The following is a 22405-nucleotide window of genomic DNA, read 5'->3' on the forward strand; positions in this document are numbered from 1 at the left end:
TTGTATGCCGTGGCTATCGCCCAGCATACGAACTATGTCCGTTTTACACACGAAGTGTCCAAGTGTTTAGTATACTACTAGTGTGGTGGTGCTAGAAGGCGGGTATAGCCCTCAAGGCTCCTACTCATAGTATACCGAGATAGCACATCCACAACAAACCACAGTAGGAAAGTAATCACAAAACAGGATAATATATGCAAGGATGAGACTGGTGTGTGAGCCCTTGTTTTATTACGCACCTATTTGGTGCCCCTGGATTTCAAATGATAAGATTCCCATTTAACTTGGTTTTGGCCCAAATTTCTTCAGAATTAATAAAAATGGCATTTATTACAGAGTTAGGCAATGTTTTAAGAATTACCCAACAGAGTCGCCAGCCTGTGAACGCTAATCCTGAGGAGACGGCGACACTACAACAAAACTGGGTTTTCCCTACGGAAAAATCCGTAAGGAAAAGTACCAAAATCAGTACGTAAAGGTCTTTCCCTACGGATTCCGGTGTGCCCGGCTTCCGTAGGCTAGGTGAGGGTAGGGAAAGCCCTTTCCCTACAGATATCAAGTTCCATAGGGATAGGGCCACATTTCCCTACAGAATAATCCGTAAGGACAAGACTGGACTTTCCCTATGGAAGTTAATAAATACCGTAGGGAAAGCGCTCCTTTCCCTGTGGCATTTCCAAAAAATCCGTAGGGAGAATCTACTTTTCCCTACGAAATTTCCAAAAATGAGTATGTAAAAGGTGTTTTTCCCTACAGAATTTCAAAACATCAGTAGGTAAAAACACCTTTTGCCTACCGAATTTCACAATAATCCGTAGGGAAAAATGTATTTTTTCCCTACGGAATTTCCAAAAAACCATAGGAAAAGGTTCTTTCCCAACCGAATTTAAAGAAAATCAGTAGGATTTCCCTACAAAATTTTAAAAAAGTCAGTAGACAAATGGTTCTTTTTCCTACGGATTTCAACAAATAGTAGGTAAAGGGTTTTGTTCACTTCGGAATTTTCAAAAATTCGTAGGGAGAAGGTACTTTTTCCTACAAAATTACAAAATAAAATCAGTAGGGAAAGCCCTTACAACTTTTTAATTTATTAAATATATTTTTTTGTGACGCATTGTACATTCCAAAAAGAAACTATGTAAAACATCAAAAATTTTACAGTTATAACATCCATTTTTCCCCAACATGTACAAATATAAAAAAAGTTAACTATTTTAATTGAATATATTTAAAATCACAATTAATAAATAACAAAAGTCTTAAAATTGTTCCCTCAACAGAAAACTATATTATTCTACATTCATCATTCAATGATTTTACATAACATCATCTTGATCATCTCCTCTTCATCATCTCCTCGATCCTCATCATCATTTGCGATTTAACATTTTAACCTTCAAACACAAAACATGTATAAATTAATGTTAAATCAACACGTGCATATGAAGTAAAATTACTTTAAGATTAAGGCTATTATATGGTAGTCTTAGAAGATGTAATAACAAACAGATATGATATCAAATACATGTCAAGTAGACGAACTAGGAGAAAAAAAGGAATTGGACGAAGAATTAACTACACGACTTTGGTTTGTAGGAAAGGTCTTTGCACCGAGGAAAGGCTTTCCAGAGAAAGCTTTTCCTTTCCTTTCCAGGGAATTATGAGCACATCACTAAAGTGGCTAACAATAACCAATGGGGCCCACATGAATAGTAACGAGTTACATATAATTTTTTTCAATATAAAAAAGTGTCACAAGCAACCTTATCTGGAAATGTCATTTCCTACAAAATAAATTCAAGTGTCACAAGCAACCTTACAAACATCCATAATTTCTATTTGGACGAAATAGATTTGAGGCAAAAGGACTTCAAAATTTTGGAATAAAGAGAGACTGCATTGATTAGTTCCATCCAGTACCAAGAAATCTAAAACTCTTGTCTATTCCTACGCTTGTTGCCATTGTCTGCCATTGCAAGATTGATTTTCACAAAGACTGCTCAAACTGTCTTTGTAAATCCTTTTTCATTATCATTGATTCATGTTATGTTTCAAAGTGAACTGTCTTTGTAAATCCTTTTTCATTATCATTGACTCATGTTATGTTTCAATGTCTAATTTTTCTTGTATATCATCATCATCTCTGCATCTCTAATTTTTCACGAGATGGGAGAGTCAGATGGTGTGGGGTTGGTGTAATGATACATATCAAACAGTATGCTGGTTTGATACGTTAAGAGGTTGATAACCAACACCAAGTTCATTTAAGCTCATCTGTAACTGTAATTTAATTGATTCTGCTTCACCGTTTAAACCTTCACGGTTGTAATGGAAACTTGGATAAATAAAGAGGAAAAGGCAGACCCATACCTCCAAATGCAGCGCTGTATGCAGAAAACAAGAGGAGCGGAGGAAGTTGTCAACACAAAAAAGAATATACCACAAATCAATATAATGTCATGAACATGTAAAAATCACCCCAGCCCACGAGAGAGAGAGAGAGAGAGAGAGAGTCCATCACTGGGAGTAGGTTATTATTAGGTCATGGAAGATGGTTACATCTCCGTAATGCTCTATTTGGGAAATGACTTTTAGTTTTGATCAAATACATCATTAAAAAGTTCTAAAACATGGAATTGCTCACTTAAATTTTGGGAGTTCTCAAATACAGTCTCATCAACTTTCTCTGCTTTCATGTTGCAATATTTAAGATGGAGCTTATAAATCAAATGGATTTTGAAAGGTTTGAAATCTGTTCCTAAGAAAATAGACAAATTTCTAAAAAATGAGTACTCAAGATTGTCAAAAAGTAATTAGGATCAGGTTTTATTTTGGATGGACCAAGTATCATTTTGGATGATGGAACAAGAAAAGCTCAAGAACCCAAAGCAGGATATACATAGATCGATGGGCTATACTACAATACCCACATAAGATAGCACAAGAACAAACACACTCTCTCTATCGGCAGTTAGTAACATGAAGATAATAGTTAAAATCTGAGTGCAGAAAACTGCTTACAGTTCAGTAACGTTCATAGATGCTGGTGCAGGAGCTTGAGGTGCTGCTGAAGCTGGAATAGAAGGATGTGCCTAAACATAGAACTACCACACCCAAAATTAGCAGGGGCGGGGCTGAAAATGCCAAAAGAAGCATCCCTATGCCAGGACCCAACAAAAAATTCACGAGATTACACCAAAGTAATGCCACAAATACAGTCACGACTCACAAGAGATAATCATTAATAACACTCAGAAAGAAGCTAAGGTTGCAAAGAAAATAGCAAGGGCATAATAAGAAGAAATCATGGTGTATTTTCGAGTCTAGATAAAAAAGACCACAAAAACGACTATTTAAAGCTTCTACTACACCTTTCTCAGCTTTCACTAGTTGGGATTCAGCCTCTTTGCTTGGAATCCACACTGCTCGAAGTATTTTACATCAAGATGCCTCTACCATTGCAGCATTTGCTACACCTTTCTCTTCATAAAATGTGAGTCGGTAGTGAGGTCCATCAGATCAGGGTTCGAACCTAAGTATTGTCAAGGATATGGTGATAAAGGTTATTTAGTCGCAAAGAAAAAAATTTCAGTGCTTGTGAAAGGAAGAAATATTATGCAGGGGCACACATTTAAGCAGACGAGGTTTTGGAGATTGGATGTTAACGAGGATTCAATTTTCATTTAATTTAATATTGGTTCGAAGAAGTGGTGTTTGGTCATCCCTGAGTTGCATGGATTATTTGGCCCTCTATGCCGAATCCATGTCGGCATACCTCCACACTCGAATTGAACATGGATTCGCTAGGACACTCGGATTCTTGTCATAGCCGTGTCCCGCACGAATCCGATTTTTTAGGACGAATAAGACTCATTGGATTTTCTTTTAAAATGTGAATCTTGTATATTTTCCCTTTAATGATGTCTTCTTCTTGACATTTTTTTTATTAAAGCAGAACCTGCCCTCTTTTAATAAAAACCCTAGTGCCTCGACCCTCGACCCCTTCCTCCTTCTCCTTCAACTCTCTAAGTAAAGCGTCGATCCTTCAACACACACACACACACACACACACACACAATTTCTGAAAGATAACGACTTTATTTATATCAAAAGCTAGTACATTAGAGGCACCCAATTTTTGCACCCTAAGTTGTGGCATTGCTATTTAAATGTGACATCACTGCCTAATTCTGTTTTAGCATGTTTGATGGACTACTCTATGTTGATGACTATAATTACATACATATGTAAACAAGTTTCAAGAGAAAATATATTCGCAAACTTGTCCCCTATTACAAGGAATACCATCCCTTCAATCATTCCTTTGCCAATTCAAATTCGAAAAACTAGAGTGTCAATACAAATGTAAGAGGACAAGCAATGTCCTATGGCATCCGTGATGACTTGAGATTTTCCATTCTGTCTTAGCAACTTTGCTTGTTGGGAAGGAACACTCCAGCTGGAAACTAGCCAAGTAGAATTATAAATGCATGTTTGTGTTGAGCAATATCAAGAAAAGAACTACACTTTTTGTATAACTATGAAGACCTTTTTACAGGAAAGTGAATCGTGTTAAAAAAAATGAAAAGCAAGGATATTTTACATGTATATACTACTTATATTTGCTAGAACGCTAATGGTTATAAATTACATACTCATCTTAACACAAGAAGACTATTTGTCAAACATGGCCTAAATATAAGAATTTGACATTCCAAGAAAAAGGAAACAACACATCAACATAGCAACAATCAAACGTCTGATAAAAAAGGAAGGTAGGCGTATAGGTGAAAAACACTTTTCATATTATTCAAACCATAAAAATTGGAACAAATTAGATGGTGAGGATTGTCAACTCTCCTTATGGATTTCTCAGTCACCTCTCTGTTTAATCATCTGCCATGTCCTAGAATAGAAAGCATTAAATCTGGTTCAGTTGTAAGTATTTTCTTTATGTCCAAAGAAAAAGGACATAAAGAAAATGCCAACATAGTTGAGTATGGAATCATGTTCATTTTTACAACATAAAACAAATATTACATCCATTTTTACGTCGAAAGAAACAGAGCCTTAAGGGAAAATGTCAGTCTTTTACCTTGGATAGCTTAGGAAAGACATTCCATATTGATCACAAAAGAAACCATTTAGAAGTTCCTGCATAAAATAAGATTTCTATTATGTTAATACAGAAAATATGCAACACAAACTATATCAAACTAATAGTGGCCAAAGCTAGTTGCAAATGAAACGAAGATTTTGTAAGGTAACTGTATTATGTTAAAGCAAACTAATTAGTGGCAGCATTTGAGAAACTAATAAAAAGCAAGACTCTGAAGTTAGCTCGATATGAGAAGTTCCCATCAGTACATGCCATTAAAGTAACCACTTTAACCATATGGTTAAACTTGTATTTTGCTGAACTGTGAATTTTTTTGAAGTTGCCACCACTACATGCCATTAAAGTAACCACTCTAAACATATGGTTAACCTTGTAGCTTGCTAAACTGTGAACTAAGAACCCTACACTAAAGCCAGCCCTAATCAACTGGTCTTTAGAAAGAATTATGTCTTCAATGGAAGGTGGCCAAAGCTAGATGCAAATGAAACTTCTGTGCTCACTACAATATTGTGGTTGGAAAAAATATGTAAGGGGCTGTAATCGATACCAACGAGTCTCGGTGTTCCGAGAACATTCTCGGAGTTCTGAGAAAATGACCAGAAGCTAGAAAAATACTTCATGGACGATGACCAGAAGCTAGAAAAATACTTCATGGACGATTTCTCGGAACTCCGAGAAATCGTCCAGAGTATAAAATATACTCCCTGAACCATTTTTCGGAGTTCCGAGAAGCCTATATTCAGCAGATTTCTTCTGAATTTATTGTTGATTTATTTTAGGCTTTTGAAACTCAATTTTAACAAGATAAATGGAATGTCATGAGGGTCCAATTATGTTGGTCCACCTCACGAACATTCTCTTAACCATTTAAGTTCTAATACGGGGAGTGTTAATCTTTTTGAAAACATCTTTTTAAAAAGCTTGCCTTGACTTAGAAATCCAAAGAGAAAGGATGTACAACGAGTCTAAGTATAGGTATACTTCTCTTTGGTCTTAGTCTTCATAGATCTTCCATTTGTGTGCTTGCTTGAGATGATGGAGTTGAGCTTCTCCTTGGTTGATCCTTCACGATGTGGTTCTTCCAAGTATGCTCTAGCTCCTTTGCCTTTGTTTCGTTCATCATCAAGCAAGACCAAGTGGTGTGTTAGTTCTTTCCATGACTAACCTATCTTAACACAACACTTCAAGGCAAATTGATTAGTATTCAAAACCATAATCAATTTAGTATAGAATCATCAAAACAAGGTAGGAGGATAGACCCTTGGGCTTACAACAGTTGCACCACGATCCTCAACACTCTAGGAGACTTCCAAATGGGCATGGGCAAGGGGTCCTGAGAGAGAAAATTCATCCACAATACGAGAACGAAGAGAGTGGGATTGACATCATATAAAAAAAGGGGTTTCTCAAATTCTTCAAAAACATCTTTGCAAGCAAGCTATTATTACTCTGAAGGCTAAACAGTGAGATAAAAAAACCGAATTTCACCCTAATTGCCGATTGTCTTCCCCAAATCAACATACATAAATATAGGCAAAACCAAATTGTAGACACCAAGTTATTTTTGCAAATGAAAGCAAAACCCCATCTTTGAAATTCTCTTTTTTAGGAAGCAAAGGCAAAACTAATATTAAGCAAAAACTCATAACAAGAAGTGAAAATCAACCGGAAAAATCATAAAATTACATAAAAAAACCATCTTTGGAACCCTAGAAATTTCTTACATTTTGAGAAACTTATTCTTACAAATTTCAGCAGTAAAATCTAAACCACACCTTTTACAGTGAAACCCCCAAAATTTGATTTTGAGGATGTAATTCCTGCAGCTGTCATCATCGAAATCTAAAACCCCAAATTTCAAATAGAATGCATCAACCATGGCTATTCAGACAGTAAACCAAAGACCCCCATCTTTGAAACCCCCATTACTGCAAATAAGAACTCACCATTCAATTTAAACATACCTCTTCTTTGATGGACGGGCCTTTGTTGCTGGGACAAATTCATGACGAGAGAAGATGCTTCCAAGAGAGCACACTTCGTAGGTTGGGGATTTCACCTCTCTCCATCTTCTTCTTCAACCTGTCTGATCAGTAAAGATGAAAATAATTCTAGAGATCCGATGGATCTCTGTTTTGGGAGAGAGATATAGAGCAAAAGAGGAGCTCTCGTCCTTGGGTTTGGTAGTTTGGGATAGAGATATAGCGGGAGAGGGGCTCTCGACCTAGGGTTGTCGGGTGGGGGAGGAGAGCGAGAGAAAGAGGGCTCTCGATCTACGGTTTGAGCGTTAGATAAGAGAAAGGAACGAGTGGATGGGTTTACCACTTGGGGGTTAACTTCGTCATTTACGCAAATAGTTAGGGACAAAATTGGAAAAAATTATTAATTTCCGTCTTTCATAACGCGCATAATGAGAATGCCGTATGCTTAGCCCCAATCCAAAATGCATAATCAAAAGTTGGATATTCCTAAGAAATTTTTTTTGCTCATCCGTGGGAAAAATTTATTATATCCCTACGGGAAAATACTGGTTCCCTAGGTAATAGAATTCCGTAGCCATATGTATGACAATATCCCTACGGATTACTACACAAACCGTAGGTAAAAAGTATATCCCTACGGATAAATTAACACCCGTAGGGATATGGTGCATTTTGCCTACCGATTCTTAATCCGTAGGAAAAAGGTAAACTTCTCCCTATGGACCCATCAAAAGTCAGCAGGGAAAGCCTAGTTTTGTTGTAGTGCGAGGAACGAGTCCCCCGTCGGTCCTTTAGATCTCCACATGAAGGCGAGCTCTACCAAAGAACTCTCGAAACGGTGCCACCCTCATAGCATAGCACAAGTGGCGAAATATGTGAGATACCTCTTGATCTGAAGCCAAGGCTCGAAACCAAGACGTACCTAAAAATAATAAAGAGTCACCATCCATGGATAGGCCATGGAACCAAAATAAATGCTCTGTTTACAACGGATAACCAGAGAAGAAAGGGTCCGTGCCTGATTACGAGTTGGGAAGGTCCGAAGAGCATCCAACTCACCCGAGCGCACTCAGTCTTTTATGCCATTTATTATTAACTTTGAAAATTTTTGGCAAAATCATGTGAAATGGGAACGAATAACCCTGAGTAAATGTCTACCTAAGTATCGTGACTCAGGGATAAATAAAGAAAAATAAATATCCAAGTCCTAACACAACACATCTAGCCCTAACTCAACACATTTAGAAAGTGATAAACATGCGCATGCATAGCTACAGTTAGGCAAGTAATAGCAAATAAATGAGCAGATATGATGAGATATGATAAGCAACTTAACATGTGATCGAGAGATAATAAACTGAAAAAAATAGTAAAGCAATAAAAGAACTACAACTAAGCAATATAATCAAGAAGGAATAGACTGGTAAGCAGTAAAGAGCTGCTGTTAAGCGTATGATCAGGAGATAATGAGCAAATAGGCGGTAAAGAGCTATAGCTAAACATGAGAATCACCTAAAGAAAATAATCACTGAGTATGTTATCATGTAAGAAATACTACCATACTACAAACCCCTAAAACTCTAACAACAAACACTAAGACTCTAATCTTTTTTTCGGCCCGAATCTTTGAATGGTCTAGTATTCATCAGAAGCTGCCTATATATCCCCACCTCAATGGAATCAAGGCCACGTAGTTCTTACGTGCCTATTCTAAACTATGATGCCTAAGACATCTAAACAACTAAACTAGACTCGACCTAAAAGACAGAACTGATTTTTAAAGCTTCTGGAACATTGTTTAAGTTAAAGTGAATTGGAGATTTTAGGACTCCCTATATTTGAAACGTTTAAATGATTTCTTTTTGAAGGTTTGACTGGAATTGGGACAAAGATCCCAAGCTGCATATGTACCTCGTGGAAGAGGATCAAGCCAAAGTAGTTCGGAAAGAAAATTTCCTAATACGCTCATAAAATCTTTTGACTTTTTAAATATTTCAATATTTTTTATGTTTTAAATTTCAAATGTTTTTGAGTTTAAAATTTCTAATATTTTTGGATTTTAAAGTTTTCAAGTATTTTTTAAATTGTTAAATGTTTCAACCCTTAAAAAAGGAACATGCCAAACAGCACAATAGGGCCAAACCCTAGGGCTAAAGGGAAGACCCCGAAATCAAATAAACTCACTAAAAGTGAAATGATCGCAAAACGAGTATGTTAGCCCAAGGGTTCCCCATGGGTTCACTCAATTACCTTGTTTTGATAATTAATAAACGCAAATTGATTAGTTATTTATGGACAAAATTGGTTGTCTTTAGTGTTGTGCTATAGACAGGTAATTCACAGGCCAATCCATGCTAGCACACACACAGATGGCCTAAGCTTGAAGATGAACCACACAAAGGACAAAGGAGCTAGAGCATACTTGGACAAACCATACCTTGGAGGATCAACCAAGGAGAAGTTCCACACAACCATCTCAAAGCATTTAACAAACAAAGGAAGATCAATGAAGGCCAAAACTTGTGGATCAACAACTTTCAAAGAAGCTTGAACTAAATGGTGGAATCATCCTTGGAAGGTGTCAAGCAAAGAAGCACAACCTTGAAGATCCCAAAGCAAGCTATGCACTCAAAGAGAAGATCAAGCAATGGCTACCTCAAGAGTTCATTCAAGAGAGTGGTAAAAAGGGACATCTTAAAACCCCTAAAAATATATTTTTCAAAGAGACTAACACACCCTTTAAGGCCTTAAATGGATAAGTGAATGTCCATGGTGGTGTACCAACATGTTGGGACCCATATGGCATTCAGCACAAGAATGAACAAAACAGAGTTCCGAAGCAACAACCTTGACCATCAACTAAATCCTATCAAAACTTCTTTAAAGCATTTTCAAGTATTTTTGAAAATATTTTTAACAGATAATTCTCATTTTTCTCATGTCCGTAGAGAATAAGAACATCAAAATCCAATGAGAAACGAAAGAGATATGAATTTCTCAAATGGTACACTGTTTGCTGGAATTCCAGTCTCAGAACTCTGAGAAATGCTCCAGGTTCTTAAAATTAAATCTCTGTTTGGTTTCTCAGAACTCTAAGAATACCCTCGGAGCTCCGAGGTCGGAACTCCGAGCAGTGTATTTGTTCAAACAATTATAGTTGTTGGAGGCCCAACGGCTAGTTGACTGTTTGACCCGAAAATAACCGTTTTGCCCGTAAAACGGTCATATTGAGTTGGGACACCATATATACCCATCTAATGGGTCTAAAACACTTGATGAACATTATCCAACTTCAAAAAATCCTAGAAAATCATTTCTGGACTATTTTTGGGTAATTTCTCTCACCAACCTCTTGTGCCTTGATTTGAGAAAATAATTTGAGATTGGTTTAGGCTTAAACTTGTTTATTCTTGAGAGCATCCTTGGAGCTTCAACTTGCATTGTAGCCTACAGAAAGGCAAAGCTTTTATCTTCTTCTTTATTCGATTGGTGGCAAAGGCATCCGTTGTTTTTAATTCCCTTTGGTGAAGCACTTAGAACTCGGCGCAGAAGGAGAGTCATTGTAAAGATGGAAGGGCATCCTTATTTAATTCCCTTGGATTGTAAAGGCCTTGGAGCCGGGCGTCGTTGAGGTTTCAATAGTGGAAATCCTCAAATACGACCATGAGAAGAGTAGAGTAGGCCATTTGCCGAACCACTATAAATCTTTGTGTCGCTTGTGTGATTGGTATTTCTTTCACTGCCTCTCACTCTATTATTTGATTATTTGTGCTTAGAATTGAGTGAGTAGTTAGCATTGATAATCAACCTAAATATCTTAACCTTGCTAATTAGGTTATTAAAATCACCTAATTAAGTTTGCTAGTCAACAAGGGTTTTGAACTTATATTAATTTGTAATATTGTTTAAGTTCAACTATTTCAAACTTAATTAAACAAGGGATAAATCTTAGGAAAAGTTTTTAAAAGGTAAAGGTTTTATAAGCATCCTATTCACCCCCCTCTAGGTTGCCAAACCAAGTTACTACTTGGATTTCAATTGGTATCAGAGCTTGGGCTCTTGATTAAGACCCTAATCGATTAAGAGTTAAACGATCTAGTTTTTTGGCAACTTAAAAGATGGGATCTAGACTAGCTATTTTGGATGGTTCGGATTATGGATCATGGTTGATACATATGAAGACATACTTAAAAGGTTTAGATAAATATATGGTAAAGATAATTGAAAATGGTTTTGTTTTAAATGTTAAATCTAAAAGATTAAATGATTATGATAAAAAATTATCTTTACTAAATACAAAAGCCCTAATTGCAATATGTTGTGCAATACCACCTAACATTTATGAAAAAGTATCCTCTTGTAAAAATGCTAAAAATATTTTGGACTCTATTGAAAATCTTCAAAATCAAAACATGTACTTAATGGGATTATCTAATGAAGACCCCTTGGATAATGCCGAATTCACATTTGAAGAACTTATTGAAAATGTCCAAGAATTACATAAGAAACTTGAGGATCAACTAGTTAAGAATTCAAACTTGAAAAATAATTTAGCTAGTATTCACAATGAGTTTAGGTCACTAGAAACAGATCATGCACATCTTAGTGAAGAAAATGAAATTTATAAAAAAAGATTTTATTTGACTAAGTGATAACATTGCTTCACTAAGAGAGGAAAATCAACTCCTTAAAGAAGAAGAAGAGAAAATCAAAATGCTTTCATCTCTTGAATTAATAAATTTTAAAACAGAAATCAACGACTTAAACATCAAGAATGAAACAGTAATGTTCAAAAATCATTATTTATAAGAAAGTGCAAAACATAGTTTTCATCATAGTCATTCTTGTAAATCATCCCGTCCATCTACCTACTCATATATGTCTTGTGATTTTTGTGGTAGATTTGGACGTTACAAATTTAAATGTATGTTTAGATTTGTAAAAAGTAATAAGTTTGTTTGAGTTAGAAAAGATATATCAACTAGAACAAACTTGCTTGGAACCAACATGGTTTGGGTTCCAAAATCCCCTACTTGAATCACATCATATGATTCGTAGATTTATGGGTAATGAGCTTAAAATGAAATATCATTTAAAAATGAATTTTTGATACAATATGCTTATAGTTCGTTAACCTTTTTGTTTCAATATTCAATGTGCTTAGTTTGAAAATCTTAAAAAAAAAATGAGTGTATAGATACTATATGCCTATCTCTGTTTGAATAACATGTATCTGTATATCTTCTTGTAATTCAAAGCCTAGATGCTTAAATATAGTTAATATGAGACTTTGATATATTGAGCTTAATTGAATATCATAATTAGAAACATCTCTCTAAGTGCAGACATTATGATTTAGATCTTTTTGCACTTAGTGATCATCCACAAAAGAAAGCCACTCTAGAGAACATTAATGTGAAAACCATAAATTGTGCTTACAGGATATTCAACCACACCTTTGTGCCCATGTGTACAAATTAAAGTTTTAAGTACATCTTTAAAATTTGAACTCATTTTGGTAGTTGCTAGGAGTTAGGTTAAATGATCACATCATTCTAGCAAAACCAAAAGAAAAGAAACCCATAGGTTTAAAGACTTGAATTTAAATAGAAATTTTTGGCAATGAAATAATACTTAAACAAAAATTTGAGAAAATGCCAAAGTATCATTCTTTAAACTCTATTTTTGGACAAATATGGCACTTGCTAGATAATTATGTACTTAAATTATTTTAAAATATCATTTATAGTAAAACTAATGTATTAGATTCCATGACTAAGAAAACAACTCAAGTCCTTTCTTAGACATCTTTTTGTGCCCTAGGTGAACAAACATATTTATTGCTTTGCACCTAGTTGTCCTATCAAACCCATTCTATTACATGCTTAATGATTTTCATCAAATGCTAGAAGAATTATAGATGGGTCAAATCTTATGTATTTCCAAAAGAGCCTTAATTGGATATCTTTTCATGACTTAGATGAACCTTGAAATGTATAGGTAATGGTATTTGTGTTCAAATAGTCATGAAAGTTCATGTCGGAATGTATGTATCCAAACTGGATTTTATCATGTGATATATATATATATATATATATATATTTATATACTATAAAATCCTTGGATATTTTCCTAGAAACACGAAAGGATATAATATGTAGGGAAGTTGAAACATGAATCTAGATTCAATATATGACTTGATATGAAAATATCATAGGAATCTAGAATCATATTTGGGCAGTTACTCACTTGAGTAAAATTGAAATTCACTATGGTGGTTGTATACAGTAGATTGTGGTGGGAACATGTGCCTCCCACACATTTTCGGTTTTCAATGGGCTTATCCACTTTGTGCCTAATGCCTTGTCATTTTACATGTAGTTGTGGATGTAGATGTAATGTTTGGACCATGCACATTATGTGTCATGTCCTTTGTGTCCAAACATGGTAGATTATCCATGAAAACCTTGATGATCATATCTTTCTCATAAAGTATACTCTCACCTTCATGAATCATGGATGTCTCTCTAAGACATGGTATTTTATTGACCATTCTCATTATATCTTAGTCCTATAGAATTGAACTCAAATTGGTATATATATATTCTATAATTATCACCCATTGTTTGATAATATCTACACGTATGAGATGTTAAACCTTAATCTTAAAAGTCACTCAATTGGTGCCCTCAGCCTTCTTAGATTCTAAGAGGGAGATGGTACATTCACCTTAATTAAAATATCTAACAAATTGGCCTTGTACCAACATCTCAAATATGAATAAGTATACATTTATATGTGATCTCCCTAGCTAGTTATGAATGTTACATACTTAGAGAAGTAAAGCGTGAATTTGAAAATATTGTATCACATTTAGGGGGAGCATGAATCAAAAATTGAAAATCTTTTGTGCTATGCCTGTTTATCATGATGAGCTAAACTATGGCCATCATTTTACCATGAAAAATCGACACTTGGAGAGTAAGTGTCATTGTAGCCCAAGGGTTGAGCTAACATGTCATCTTTTGAAAAATATATCCAAAAACCTTTGGAGTCTATGCAAGGACATCCCTTTGGATTCACGCATTGCATGATTCATTTTCAAAGGGGAAGCTTAAAGGTCAATATGTCCTTAGTTACTTATCATATGATTCCTAATGTGGTTATCACCTCACATATGATAAGTGTACTCATTTGGAGCATAATTGCTCCATATGGGTTGTTCGGGCTTGTCTTGTGCTTTTATGTGTGTTTTTTAGTTTAAGACAAGAAGCCCATAACCTAGGTCTTAGTGCCATATTCTTCTAGGCTTTTTGACTTATCTTGGATGGTCTAATATGATTTCATCTATTCCAAGAATGAGTTTTTGTGGCCAAGTATTCTATTATCATATATTTGGCCTATTGTGTCATGTTATGCCTTGTTTCATATGGTTTATATAAGGCCAATGACAAATACCAAAAGGGAGAGCTAATCTTTGCTATCTTTATGTTTATATGGGTCATTGTGAGATGCTCACATTGTCCATTCAAACATATCCCCTCTAATTGTGCTAAAAATTGCATATCTTCTAAAAAAAAAGGAGAAGCTTAAATGAACAATCTTTTTAAACAAGGGCTAAAAATTGAACATTTTTCTAGATATACATTAATAGAAGTAAATCAAACTTGTTTATCTCAATTTCTATGAATTTGAATGCTTACAATGTGTACTTATTCATATACCAATGATAAAGCTCACTGTCATACCATATATCCTAATAGTTAGCCATATTATGATCAAATGTCCATTTCTATGCATGACAATTTAAGGGAATATTTCTAACTTGAAAAATATATATATTATTTCTTATCATGATGAATAACTACACATCACCTCATGATAAGATTCTAATAGGAATTTCAAAAATAAAAAGGGGGCTTATCATGCTAAACTATACACTTGCTTGTTTTCTTTCATTATAAGGAAAATATAAGCTTTAACTTGCTAATCTATTATTATATTACGGGTCATAGGGTAGATTTATATTGGATATATATATATATATACTAAGATACACCCTCAAAATTTTGTGCTAAAATTGAAATGTCTCTTTGTTTTGCCAACATAGGCTTGATTAGTTTTGCGATTATTCATTTCCTACGTTGATTATCTCTTATCATGCAATATATACTTTGGATTATTGTTAGCCTAAGGGTTCCCCATGGGTTCACTCAATCACCTTGTTTTGATAATTAACAAACGCAAATTGATTAGTCATTTATGGACTAATTATTTACCTTGAGTGTTGTGCTATAGACAGGTAATTCATAGGTCAATCCATGCTAGCACACACACAGATGGCCTAAGGTTGAAGATAAACCAAATAAAGGACAAAGGAGCTAGAGCATACTTGGACAAACCATACCTTGGAGGATCAACCAAGGAGAAGTTCCACACAACCATCTCAAAGCATTCAACAAACAAAGGAAGATCAATGAAGGCCAAAGCTTGTGGATCAACAACTTTCAAAGGAGCTTGAACCAAATGGTGGCATCATCCTTGGAAGGTGTCAAGCAAAAACGCTCAGCCTTGAAGATCCCAAACCAAACCAAGCACACCATTGAAGATCAAATGAAGATTGGCTCAAGAGAACAAGAGAGTACTTAGAATGGTAGTATGTATCACCTTTCTCTCTTGTGTTTTCTCTTATCAAGGCACATCTTAAAACCCCTAAAAATATATTTTTCAAAGAGACTAACATACCCTTTAAGGACTTAAATGGATAAGTGAATGGCCATGGTGGTGTACCAACAAGTTGGGACCCATATGACATTCAGCACAAGAATGAACAAACTAGAGTTCCGAAGCAACAACCTGGACCAGTAACTTAATCCTATCAAAACTTCTCTAAAGCATTTTCAAATATTTTTTAAAATATGTTTAACAGATAGCTCTCATTTTTCTCATATCCATAGAGTATAAGAACATCGAAATCCGATGCGAAACGAAGGAGATATGGATTTTTCAAATGAGACACTGTTTGTTGGAAATCCAGTCTTGGAACTCCGAGAAATGATCCAGGTTCTAAAATTAAAAGCTCTGTTTTAATTCTCGGAACTCCGAGAATTGTTTTTGTTCAAAAAAATAGAGCCTTTGTGGTCTAACGGCTAGTTGACTATTTGACCCAGTTTTGACTGTGTTGCCCCCCAAACGGTCACATAGAGTTGGGACTTCATATATACCCATTCAAAGGGTCTAAAACATAACATGAACATTGTCCAACTCTAATAAACCCTAGAAATTCATTTGTGAATCATTTTTGGGTTAATCTCTCACCAATCCTTCATTGTGCCTTGACTTTGGGAAAATCCACTTGAGATTGGTTAGGTTTAAACTTATTTATCTTTGAGAGCATCCTTGGAGCTACAACTTGTAATCAAGCCTAGTAAGAGGCTAATACTTCTTCTTCTTTATTCGATCGGTGGCAAGGGCATCCGTTGTTTTTAATTCCCTTAAGTGAAGCGTTTAGAACTTGGCGGAGAAGGAGAGTCATTGTAAAGGTGGAAGGGCATCCTCATTTAATTCCCTTGGAGTGTAAAAGCCTTGGAGCCAGGCATCGTAGAGGTCTCAATAGTGGAAATCCTCAAGTGCGACCTTGAGTAGAGTAGAGTAGGCCGTTGGCCGAACCACTATAAATTCTTGTGTCGCTTGCGTTGGTATTTCTCGATTTCTCACTCTTTGTCTCTCTCACTCTCTTATTTGTGCTTGTCTTATTATTTAGAATTGAGTGGGTTAGCATTGCCATCCAACGTGAATATCTTTACATTACTAATTAGCTCACTAAATCTGCTAATTAGATGGTTGTTTAAACAAGGGTTTTTAAGCTTATATACATTTGTGAAAATTGGTTAAGTTTAACTGATTCAACTTAATTAACCAAGGGATAAAACTAGTGAAATTAGTAAAAGATTTCAAAAGGCAAAAGCTTTATAAACATCCTATTCACCCCCCTCTAGGTTGCCAAACCAAGTCTCTGTTTGGATTTTAATTGGTATCAGAGCTTGGGCTCTTGATTAAGACCCTAACCGGTTAAGAGTTAAGTGATCTAATTTTTGACAACTATAAAAGATGGGATCTAGACTACCTATTTTGGATAGTTCGGATTATGGATCATGGTTGATCCATATGAAGACATATTTAAAAGGTCTAGATAAAGATATGGTAAAGATAATTGAAAATGGTTTTGTTATAAATGTTAAATCTAAAAGATTAAATGATTATGATAAAAAATTATCTTTACTAAATACAAAATCCCTAATTACAATATGTTGGGCATTACCACCTAACATTTATGAAAAAGTATCCTCTTGTAAAAATGCTAAAAATGTTTTGGACTCTATTGAAAATCTTCAAAATCAAAACATGTGCTTAATGGGATTATCTAATGAAGACCCCTTGGATAATGCCGAATTCACATTTGAAGAACTTGTTGAAAATGTCCAAGAATTACATAAGAAACTTGAGGATCAACTAGCTAAGAATTCAAACTTGAAAAATAATTTAGCTAGTATTCACAAGGAGTTTAGGTTACTAGAAATAGATCATGCACATCTTAGTGAAGAAAATAAATTTTTTAAAAAAGATTTTATTGAACTAAGTGATACTATTGCTTCACTAAGAGAGAAAAATCAACTCCTTAAAAAAGAAGAAGAGAAAATAAAAATGCTTTCATCTCTTGAATTAATAAATTTTAAAATAAAAATTTATGACTTAAACATCAAGAATGAAATATTAATGTTGGAAAATCATTATTTACAAGAAAGTGCAAAACATAGTTTTCATTATAGTCATTCTTGTAAATCATCTTGTCCATCCCGTCCATCTACCTACTCATATATGTCTTGTGATTTTTGTGGTAGATTTGGACATTACAAATCTAAATGTATGTATAGATTTGTAAAAAGTAGTAAGTTTGTTTGGGTTAGAAAAAATACAACAACTAGAACAAACTTGCTTGGAACCAACATGGTTTGAGTTCCAAAATCCCCTACTTGAATCACATCATATGATTAGTAGATTTATGGGTAATGAGCTTAAAATGAAATATCATTTGAAAATGAATTTTTGATACAATATGCTTATAGTTGGTTACCTTTTTGTATCAATATCCAATGTGCTTAATTTGAAAATCTTTTCAAAAAAAAAAAGAGTGTATAGATACTATATGCCTATCTCTGTTTGAATAACATGTATCTATATATCTTCTTGTAATTCAAAGTCTAGATGCTTAAATGTAGTTAATATGAGACTTTGATATATTGAGCTTAATTGAATATCATAATTAGAAATATCTCTCTAAGTGAATACATTATGATTTAGATCTTCTTGTACTTAATGATCATCCACAAAAGAAAGCCACTCTAGAGAACATTAATGTGAAAACCATAAATTGTGCTTACAGGATATTCAACCACACCTTTGTGCCCTTGTGTTCAAATTGTACTCACAAGTATATCATCATATTTGAACATTATTTTGGTAGTTGCAAGAAGCTAGGTTGTACGATCTATCACATCTCTCTAGCAAAACCAAAAAGAGAAGAAACCCATAGGTTTAAAGACTTGAACTTAAATGAAAATTTTTAGCAATCAAATAATACTTACAAAAATTTGAGAAAATGCCAAAGTATCATTCTTTAAACTCTATTTTGGACAAATACGGCACTTGCAAGATAATTATGTACTTGAATTGTTCTAATATATCATTTCTAGCAAAACTAAGGTATTAAATGTCATGTCTAAGAAAACAACTCAAATCCCTTCTTAGACATCTTTTTGTGCCTTAGGTGAACAAACATGTTTATTACTTTGCACCTAGTTGTCCTATCAAAACCCATTCTATTACATGCTTAATGATTTTCATCAAATCTAATAAGAATCATAGATGGGTTAAAATTAGTGTATTTCTAAAGAGCTTTAATTGGATATCTCATGACTAAGATGAACCTTAATATGTATAGATATATTATATGTATTTTGCTCAAGTTGTCATGAAAGTTCATAAATAGAATACATGTGTCCAAGGTAGTTTGCATCATTTGATACATATATATTACAAAATCTTTGGATCTTTTCCTAAGTTCATAAAATGATATATATTATATAGGAAAGTTAAATCATGAATCTAGATTCAATGTATGACTTGAAATGAAAATATCATAGAAATCTAGAATCATATTTGGGCATTTACTCACTCGCGTAAAATTAAAATTCACTAAGGTGGTTGTATACATTAGATTGTGATGGAAACATGTGCCTCCCACACATTTTTGGTTTTCAATGGGCTTATGCACTTTATGCCTAATGCCTTGTCATTTTACATGTGGTTGTCGATGTAGATGTAATGTTTGGACCATGCATATTATGTGTCATGTCCTTTATGTCCAAACATGGTAGATTATCCATGGAAACCTTGATGATCAGATCTTTCTCATAAGGTATACTCTCACCTTCATGAATCATGGATGTCTCTCTAAGACATGGTATTTTATTGACCATTCTCACTATGTCTTAGTCCTATATAATTGAACTCAAATTGGTATATACATATTCTATAGTTATCACCTCTTGTTTGATTATATTTACACATATGAGATGTTAAACCTTAATCTTAAAAGTCACTCAATTGGTGCCCTTAGCCTTTTTAGATTCTAAGAGGGAGACGGTACATTCACCTTAATTAAAATATCTAACAAATTGGCCTTGTGCCAACATCTCAAACATGAATATGTATACATTTATATGTGATCTCCCTAGCTAGTTATGTATATTACATACTTAGGGAAGTAAAGCGTGAATTTGAAAAATATTAAATCACATTTAGGGGGAGCATGAGCCAAAGATTGAAAAAAATTTGTGCTATGCTTGTTTATCATGATGAGCTAGACTATGGCTATCATTTTATCATGATAAAATGACATTTGGAGAGCAAGTGTCATTGTAGCCCAAGGGTTGAGTTTAACTTGGTATCTTTTGGAAAATATATCCAAAAACCTTTGGAGTCTATGCAAGGACATCCCTTTGGATTCGTGCATTGCATAATTCATTTTCAAAGGGGGAGCTTAAAGGTAAATTTGTCCTTAGTTACTTATCATATGATTCCTAATGTGGTTATCACCTCACATATGATAAGTACACTCATTTGGAGCATGATTGCTCCACATGGGTTGTTCGGGCTTGTCTTGTGCTTTTATGTGTGTTTTAGAGTTTAAGACAAGAAGCCCATAGCCTAGGTCTTAGTGATATATTCTTCTAGGCTTTTTGACTTATCTTGGATGATCTAATATGATGTCATCTATTCCGAGAATAATTTTTGGTGGCCAAGTATTCCATTGTCATATCTTTGGCCTATTATGTCATGTCATGCCTTAAATCTTAAGTTTATCTAAGGCCAATGACAAATACTAAGGGGGAGAGCTAATCTTTGCTATTTTTATGTTCACATGGATCATTGTGAGATGCTCACATTGTCCATTCAAATATATCCCAACTAATAGTGCTAAAAATTGCATATCCTTTTAGATATACATTCATAGGAGTAAACTAAAATTGCTAATCTTAATTTCTATGAATTTGAGTGCTTATCATGTGTATTTCTACTTGGCTATCCATGTGTCCATGATAGAGCTAGCCGTCATGCCATATATCCTAATAGTTAACCAAATTAGGATCAAATGTCCATTTATATGCATGACAATTTTAGAAAATATTTTTAACTTGAAAATATATATTCTTGCTTATCATGATGAGTCTATAACTCCACATCACCTCATGATAAGATTCTAATAGGAATTTCAAAAACAAAAGAGGGCTTATCATGCTAAACTAAATACTTGCTTGTTTTCTTTCATGATAAGTAAAATATAAACTTTAACCTGCTAATCTATTATTATATTACGGGTCATAAGGTATATTTATATTGGATTTATATATGAGAAAAGTGTTTCTAGTCCGGCCGACTAGAGATCATTCTCTAGTCCGCCACCCAAAAACACATGGGTCCCACATATTTGGGTGATCTAAAGCATTCATTTGATAGACCTCATCATAGATAGGATGTCCACAAAAATTCAGCTTCATAGGATCTTCTTAACCCTTCGATTTGTGGAGTTAAAAAATGGACAGATTTGTGGCGGTTTATAGCTGTCCATTTTAAGCTCCACAAATCATAGGGTTGGGATGATCCTATGAAGCTAATTTCTTGTGGACACCGTCTCTATGTCAGGGCCCATCAAATGAATGCTTTGCATCACCCAAATATGTGGGACCCATGTGTTTTTAGGTGGCGGACTAGAGAATGATCTCTAGTCGGCCGGACTAGAAACACTTTCTTCTTTATATATATACTAAGATACACCCTAAAAATTTGTGCTAAAATTAAAATGTCTCTTTGTTTTGCCAACATAGGCTTGATTTGTATTGTGATTATTCATTCCCTATGTTGATTGTCTCTTATCATGCCATATATACTTTGGATTATAATTTGATTTTAATTGGTAACTCATGATAAGAAGTTAGGGGGAGCATCATATTCTCATTTAATATCTTTGATGCTTTATGTAATTGTGCTTAAATGCTTAATCCTTCCTTTTTGCTAATGCCAAAAGGGGGAGAATTTGTGTAATTGATTAGATCCATAATCATATGCATTCTTGTACAATAATTTGTTAAATATAACTTATGCATATGTTGAGGGGGAGTAGTCGCACTCATCTTGCACATCTAGTCTTCATAAGAGGATCCTCCCACCTCTCTAATCAATTTGGTTTGACATCAACAAAAAGGGGGAGATTGTTAGCCCAAGGGTTTCTCATGGGTTCACTCAATCACCTTGTTTTGATGATTAACAAACGCAAATTGATTAGTCATTTATGGACTAATTATTTGCCTTGAGTGTTGTGCTATAGACAAGTATTCACAGGTCTATCCATGCTAGCACACACACAGATTGCCTAAGCTTGAAGATGAACCAAATAAAGGACAAAGGAGCTAGAGCATACTTGGACAAACAATACCTTAGAGGATCAACCAAGGAGAAGTTCCACACAACCATCTCAAAGCATTCAACAAACAAAGGAAGATCAATGAAGGCCAAAGCTTGTGGATCAACAACTTTCAAAGGAGCTTGAACCAAATGGTGGCATCATCCTTGGAAGGTGTCAAGCAAACATGCTCAACCTTGAAGATCCCAAAGCAAGCCAAGCACACCGTTGAAGATCAAATGAAGATTGGCTTAAGAGAACAAGAGAGTACTTAGAATGGTA

General features: G+C 34.6%; 1 long non-coding RNA gene across 2 annotated transcripts in view; it reads right to left on the bottom strand.

The window, feature by feature from the left end:
• Positions 1-1221: 1221 nt before the first annotated feature.
• The window catches only part of LOC143862216 (uncharacterized), a 43822-nt gene continuing 22638 nt past the window's right edge, over positions 1222-22405 (bottom strand). The window contains exons 2-4 of one of the 2 annotated variants that reach the window (XR_013240220.1): positions 5096-5154; positions 3022-3092; positions 1222-1394 (exon numbers count right to left, since the gene is read on the bottom strand). This is a non-coding gene — a long non-coding RNA (uncharacterized LOC143862216). Of the gene's footprint in view, positions 1395-3021; positions 3105-5095; positions 5155-22405 lie in introns of both variants that reach the window. The other variant, XR_013240218.1, reaches the window with a different exon arrangement.

This window comes from Tasmannia lanceolata, unplaced genomic scaffold (assembly GCF_043159265.1).
Source record: "Tasmannia lanceolata isolate RefF3 unplaced genomic scaffold, GAP_Taslan_0.1 ptg000003l, whole genome shotgun sequence".
In the NCBI taxonomy this organism is placed as follows: Eukaryota; Viridiplantae; Streptophyta; class Magnoliopsida; order Canellales; family Winteraceae; genus Tasmannia; species Tasmannia lanceolata.